This window comes from Schistocerca piceifrons, chromosome 8 (assembly GCF_021461385.2).
Source record: "Schistocerca piceifrons isolate TAMUIC-IGC-003096 chromosome 8, iqSchPice1.1, whole genome shotgun sequence".
NCBI lineage: Eukaryota > Metazoa > Arthropoda > Insecta > Orthoptera > Acrididae > Schistocerca > Schistocerca piceifrons.
This window is the reverse complement of record NC_060145.1, coordinates 57,385,588-57,393,722: the sequence shown is the minus strand read 5'-3', so window position 1 is coordinate 57,393,722 and position 8,135 is coordinate 57,385,588.

Below are 8,135 nucleotides of genomic sequence, written 5' to 3'. Positions count from 1 at the left end.
TCAGGTGCTCAGCTTTTACCAATAAGCACAATGTAGATCGTGCTTTCTCAAGAATGGTGTCACAATGTTTCATTGTGTGGCAAAAGTCTAAGCTTCATATCATGATAAGATATATTTTACTTTTTAAGCCTAGTTGTAATGATGTACAATCAATTTTCAGGCAGTTTGTACACTTAGCGCCTGTAATGGCACCCAATGTCAATTCGCTTACCACTTCTCACATGACAAAAAACAGAGTTTAGGGCACAATACTCTTCCCACTTACTGAGAATGACAGTAAGAACATGTTGGTCACTCAGTTAGTTCAAGGGTGTGTGCATGGTTTAAGTACGTGGTCCCAAACTTTTATTTGAGTTTTATAATGGAGAGTACAGTAGTATGGGTAGTATCACTGCTGTCATCTGTGTTTGTAATATTGGTCAGATAATACATCACAAATCAGAGTGCTTGTCATCTATTGAAACTTAAACTAGTATAACAAAATTTTGTTAGACATTACCTTTACATGTTACATAGAAAGTAAATAACATTCATTCCAAGAAAATGTGTGGATATTGCTGTATGTGTATAATCTGGCTTTTGTACAAATTCAGCAAGAATGCGCTCAATGTATCTAGGTGTCGTAAAATCATTTTTGTATTTTATGATGTATGCCTTCACTGGCCTACTAATTGTTATATGTACATTAATGTATTGAACACTTACATATTTCTTGCCAAGTCTGATATTACCTTTTAAATGAAAATATGGTTAAGAGTTTTTAACTTATTCCACACCCATGTGGAACATTTCACTTAGGAACTATGGAATTTACAGTAACATATCTTTTTCTCTTTGTAAATACTGATCATGTGTTCTTGTTTTATGACATGTTCTACAACCTGGAGGATCATCAAACTATGGATCTTTTCAAATGAATAGGATGACTAATTTTTATTTATTTATTTATCAAGCCATCTGTGGACATTTTAAAATGTATGGCTGTTGTCAGTTGTGTACATTGATATATTTATACAGTTTGCTGTCACATGTAGTTAAACATTATGACATATAAGTTATTTACAATCATTTTTACTCCTTATCAAAATATTGTGAAACAAAAGCTATTTACAATCATTTTGTACTAAGGAATTCACTTATAGTGTAAAAGCAGTGTTCCTGCCAAAACAATTTAAGATTTTTCCTAAAGCGGTACACGTTATCTGCTTCTTTTATTTTCTGTGGCAGTTTATTCATTTTTACACCATCATACAAGAAGCTATTTTGAGTTTTATGTTTATTCTTCCTGTCTAGGTGAAGACAGTGACTTGTTCTTGTACTATAGTTACGAAAACTGCTATTTGTACTATAATTTTCTATATTTTTCTTGATGTACACTATGGTTTGGAATATAAATTCACAAAGAACAGTTAGAATTTCTAACATTTTGAAAAGTTCTCTGCAGTGGGCCTGCTTACTGCTTTTTGTTATAATTCTTACTGCTCTCTTTTGCATTTTAAATACTGTTTGTAAATTCTGAGCACTGTTTCCCCAGAAAATAATACCATAACTGATTACTGAATGAACATAACTGAAGTATACAGTTCTCAATCATTCACTACTGCATGCGGATACAAGGACTCTAAGTGCATAACATGTTGTGGATATCTTTTTCGAGAGTTTCATAGCATGTTCATTCCACTTCATTTGGCTGTCAATGTGCAACCCTAAGAATTTTGTGTGGGTACATCATCTATGCAGATGTCATCTAGTTTTAAATTTAAGAGACTCTGTATTCTGTTCATTCTAAAGCATATTGTATTTTTTTTCTTTACGTTGAGAGTTACTTTGTTTTCCTGAGACCATTTGTGAACATGCCTCAGCACTTCAGTAGAATTTTCCAACATTTGTGCTGGTGTCTTACTGGTGATTACTATGTTGCTGTCATCCGAAAACAATATCTTCTCTCCATGGGTGATATGTTGTGGGAAATCATTTATATGCACCAGAAATAATACAGGGCCTAGTACACTTCCATGAGGGACCCCAATATTGATATATTGTGGATCAGATATATGTCTCAATGTACTTTGATCCACTGGAGACATTTGTGATCTCTACTGACTGTACTCTGTTTTCTAGATATGAACAAAACCATTTGAGAGCCACTCCCCTTACTCCTAGTGCCTCTAATTTATGTGACAGCTTCTCGTGGTCAACTGCATCAAATGCCTTAGACAGGTCTAGGAAAAGGCCAGTTACATAGCTGTTCTCATCTAGTGCTTGTAAAGCTGTTTTTGTAAATTGTGCTATTGCAGATTCTGTACCTCTACCAGGCCTGAAACCATGCTGGTCATTGCAGAGGTGGTTGAATTTACTTAGATAGCTCAAAAGCGTGTTTTTCATTATTGTTTCTATCACTTTGGAAAAGCATGACAATAGGGATATTGGTCTGTAGTTCTCAATGTTTTCTACGTCACCTTTCTTGTGAACTGGTAAAATTTTGGCATGCTTCAGATAGTCAGGGAAGCAACCAGTTTTGAAGGATTCATTTATGATTTCTGTTAGTGGAGCTTTGATACCGTTTATGCATTTTTTCAGCGCACACATTGGGATTTCATCTAAACCTGCCAAGTTTTTGTTCTTTAATTGCGTTACAACATTGAATACTTCCTCCTTAGTAGCTGGAAGCAATACCATTGAGGTTGCAATATGCTTCTGTATTGGTTTATTAATACCTTTTGGAACATTTTTCTGTAAGTTAGTTGCAATGCTGCTAAAGTAGGTGTTCACATAATTTGCTAATTCTTTCGGGTTACTTTCTAAGTTTTCCTTGTTCCTGATTTGTGTGTTTGTACCTCTGTGCTGCACAGTTCCTGTTTCTTGTTTCACTACAGCCCATGTAGCTTTACTTCTATTATTGGCTAAATTTATGAACCTATTGTTGGCTGATTTTTTTTGCAGTGTTGAGTACCTTCCTGTATATACTTTTGTAGTTTTTGTAGTAGTGCAAAAAAACTGAATCACTACTGTCCTTTTTAATGGAGTTTAGGTATTTACAAGTTTGAGCACTTTTTCTTATTCCTTTAGTAATCCATTTATTGTTGGTGGGTGTTCCAATGGGAATTAATACTTTGGGGAATGTTTCTTCAAGCTTTAATTTAAACTCAGACATAAAATTGGAGAACTTGCTATTCACTTTAGTTTCTATGTATACTTCTTCCCAACTTTCATGTGCTAACTTCAAGGAAAACTCTTGAAAAGCTGATGGAGAGTAGACTCTTTTATATCCAAGCAGTTTTGATTCTTTTTTTACACAAGCTTTTACTTTTATAATCTGACATAGATGGTCAGACAGTCCCAGATTTTTGACAAGTACATTACAGTTTTCTCCGCCTACATCTGTAGCTACATGGTCAATGGTAGATGACGAATGTGTGGTTATTCTTGTTGCACAGTTGACTAGTGATGATAGACCAAAACTATGTAGGATATTCATAAATGTGTTACTGGTGTCATCTGTTTTATTTGTATTTATGTTAAAGTCCCCACACAAAAGGATATTATGTTTCAGAGTCAACTTCAGTTCTAGGCTCTGTGTAAGTTTTGAAAAGAATATCTCTAAATTACCACTGGGAGAATGATATACACATAATATAGTCAGTTTCTTGAGCATATTTATAGCAACTATCTCTATTGCTGACACTTCAAAGTCTTTGTCTACACTTAGCATGATAATATCATTTCTGACTTTAAATTCAATGCCATTCTTAACATAAATACATGATCCTCCACCTTTCATTGTGTTTCTGCAGTAAGAACACGCTTGGACATATGAGGGTAAATTAATATATAAGATTTAACTTTCTTTACACCAGTGCTCTGTAACACAGATAACAGTTCTGTCTAACATTTGTAACTCAACTTCCAGCTGTTGCACTTTGTTTTTTACACACTGAATATTTTGGTGGAGTACTGTTAGACATGTTACTTATCTTGGTGGCTTCTTTTTTGTCGTATCTGCAATTAAAAAATCCTTGAGATGGGAAGGAGGTGTCCTTTTCCATCTACTTGCTGCTCCATGGATGGTTGTTTCCATGTCTGTTGCTGCTCCTGCTATTGCTGGGATTTCTGCTGTTACTGCTGTCTGTGATGCTGCTGTTGATGGTGATGCTGTTGTTGGCATTGATGTTCCAATTATTGTTTGTACTGCTGCTCCTGCTAGTGCTGGGATTTCTGTTGTTACTGCTGTCTGTGATGCTGCTATTGACGGTGATGCTGTTGTTGGCATTTTTGCTTCGATTATTTTTGTACTGCTGCTTTTTGTGTAACTGCTATTGGTTGTGTTTGTTCTGCTGTTTTTTTTCCATCTTTGATGAGATGGCTTCTCCATTTTGAGTTGATACAATAATAGGCATGATGTTGTTTTTTGTGTACATCATCTCAGCCATCTCATTTATTCTAGAACCTATGAACTTTTTCCCATGAATATTTAAATGCATACCATGCCTGGTGAAGTGTTTCCTTTCGAAGAATTTCACATCTAGAAAGTTTGTGTCTCTGTATGCTTTGCATATTTTGTGAAATTGCCTGTTGGCCTTAATAATTTCCTGGTTAACACATGATGTTTCTATTAGGTCATACCTGTGTGCTATTCCGGTCACTATTATGCTTTCATTTTTCACTGTATCTAGGGTTTTCCAGAGGTCACAGATGGCACTTTTTAGTTCATTGCAATAAACATTGTTTCCACCACCAATTAAAGCTAAAACCCAATTTTCTTGTGTAGTGTTATCTTGCTGTATGTTCCTTATAACTTCGTTCATAGGTGCCCCAGGTTTTACATAGCTGGTAGCCTTAGATTGTGTTTGCTTTGCAAAATTTTTGTGAGATCGCAACCATGACTGTCTGAGTAAACAACTATCTTGCATTTGAGATATATATTTCTGCCATTACTGCCTTTTGGGGCAATGCTATTTCTTATTTTTCGTATATCAGCAATGTCTGTTAGATGGCAATCACTATCATTAAAGCCTTCCTTGTTTGCTTTTACACCGTCTAGAATGGCAAAATTGTTCTGTAGTTTTTTAGACCTAGACCTGTTGTAAGCACTTTTTGATTCACAGTTTTTGTTTTCAAGAGGATTCCTCAATACTTGCTTTAGATTTTCCAGAACTTCTATGTATTTTCTAGCTGCATTTATATCACAGTAACACATTTAGTTCAATTCTGGCATTGCACATTTCCGTTGCTACTTGGAGACCGTTACACAGTAGACCACAATCAGAGTTTAATTTCACAAAACAACTTGAGTGGTACCATTTATGCGTCACTGAGCTTGCTCTAATACCTTTTTCCACTATAATATCACATGAACAACACTTCACTGATGATAATAACTCAAACTTTATGGAGCAATTTACCACAGTTTGTGTATACACCGCCATCTTGCCTTTTTTGCCAATTTAAATAATATGATAGGGGCCCTGCTATAATCAGTGCTTTAGACCCTGTGAAAATTTTAAGTAGCCATGCAAAGAATATGTCTAGGGCAACAACATATTTAGCTGGTGTTACTGTTGTTGAATTGTCCTCTGAACACTCAAGAAATATAATTGCTAGTGATCTGACCCAGTAATCTGTGCTGTAACATGCATTTGGTATAAGAGATGTTAATGAAACTGAAGCAGAGTTTTTTGATATATATTGATGTAAACTTTGTTTTTTGATCTATTTAGCTAATGTTGATATCTAAAAACTGTTAGAGAACCTAGAACCCTCTTTATTATTAACTGATATCAGTTCACAGAAGCCGTTATATAACTCAGGTCTCTATGATTTATTTTCTGAACAAGTTTTAATTTACAAGGGTGGTGATCATATGTCATGCAACTATGCAACTTTTGTCTCTCACTTATCCATTGCTTTTGTTGATAATTGATCACATATCAGTCTGAAACAACTGCCAACCTCATGAGTCAACAATCAACACGTTTAACAGTGACATGTGCCTCATGTTTTCAAGTTATCTACTTTAGGTCTCAGTAGACAGTTACTCAGCAGCAGTACTCTCGTATTCAGTGTTATGCACAACAACTGTGAGAGGACAATGCTATGTAGCAAGCAGACAAAGAACATACAGATTAAAATCCATAACAATGCCCATGGTAAAGCTCGGACCTATTACACATGGTTAGTGCCTTTATGTCATAGCTAGCATAGCTAATTACAGTAACTAAATTAAATGTAATATTTATTAAGTGTTTGGTGAACACCTTTATATTCACTGTAACCAGAATATTTGGTATTGATGACATCTTAATGTCGTGCCTTGGAGTTTCAAGGGGATATTAAGCTGTAATTTTTACAGCATAACACAGCAGTAAGCCATTTCTGTTAGAGCTGAACTCAGTATTGCAGTAAGAAGACTTTCTATTATTCTCATACATTTTAAAGCACTGATTGAGACATAATTTGTTCACCTCAGTCCCCACATATATGATGAAAGCATGCCTGCATTTCAAATTTCTTGAATGATGCAATGATGTCAACTGTGTGTTTGGCTACAACAAATTAACTCTTATTGATTCAGCTGTGGTTCTTAGTGAAAGACTGTATACTTTGTTAATTAAGAGAAGCACTTATTTAACCTAGTTTCACAAACTTGATTTTGTGCTGGGAAATGGGTTTGTAACCTATGCCATACAGTATTAATGAAGTTTGTGAAACAAGGCTAAATAAGTGTTTTACTTGATTAATATAAATTAACTCTCATTGCAATATCTGAATAGTGTTTTATAAAGAGGATACACATTTGTTACACCAATCTTCAGAGTTGGGCAATAAAAGTTGTCGAACATTAAAATAATGAATAATGGTTTAATAATGTGTGTTACCTACAGTTTCATTATGGCAGAGAGAGAATGTGCAGTACTTTTGAACAGAACTAGCTTGCATTAAAAACTACGTGGTAGAGAAGCAACAAAGAGTGAGCAACTTCAGAGACCACAGTACTTCTTTCTCCTGTGTCTGTTTTTTGCTAGAGATATTTGGTGCTGAGACAGTCTGGTACAGATCAGTAATGCTCAGTCACACTGCAAACAAGTTCATATACTAGTTTACTGCAAACTGAATATACAGTTCTTGTGTGTCCTGCCATATCACTATGAGATGATGTTGCAGTCTGGTGGAAGACTGAAACTGTAAATTCAAGAAATATACCAGTACCAGTAAAGCATACTATTTATAACTACTCAAATACTGCACATTCAAAGAAGGTTAATGTTTTTCACTCAGTCCAGATCCTTACACTGTGGCTCCTAGAACTCACAAATTTGATGAAAATAAGAACATCACTCCTTGACAGAGGGGACGAGATGGTTTTCTATGTCTGTAGATTGGACAAGCTGTGGAATCTGAGAACACAATTATTCAGTTTTTTGAGGTTCCTTTATACAAAGGTGATGGAACATAGGGTTCCTGTTTATGAAGAGATGAAATGATTGATACACAACCAAAATGTAACAGAAACAAGTCAGATGAATGTCTCTTCAATTGGAAAACAGTCGTTCCTTGCTGATGCAGGAAAATGATTGATGTCAATTTGTCAATTTTTAACTTCATCCATGAAGCCGTATGCATAAATTAGGCACAGGGAAAAGTCATTTTGAAACTATAACATAAAAAAATATTTTGTAATTCCTTATAATGTACATTGGCCCCTTATATATTTTGTCTTCATAAGCTTTTGTTTTTCCAACAGTGCTATACATAAAACATAGTACTTTACTTGGTATATGAAATCAATGATTAATACGTGATATTTTTAATTTGTTTTTCTGCTATGAATGACTGGTCCAACTGCATGTATAACAATAACAACAACATATATTAGTCACATAATTTAGGAATGATCTTATTTGATATTTTACTAATATGAAGAACATACTTTGAAAGTTTCAGTGCAGTGTCTAAGAGAACGACCAAATAAGCAGAGAATAAGTGTTTAGCTTGTGTATTACATGCTACCCAATACCAAACCATGTATTAAGAAAGCACTTACATCCTTATTTCACTGTGTAAGTAAATTGATTTAGTATTTTAAGTTACTTCTTCTTTTTTAAGGGCTTTCTATAAATTGATTGACTGCTACACAG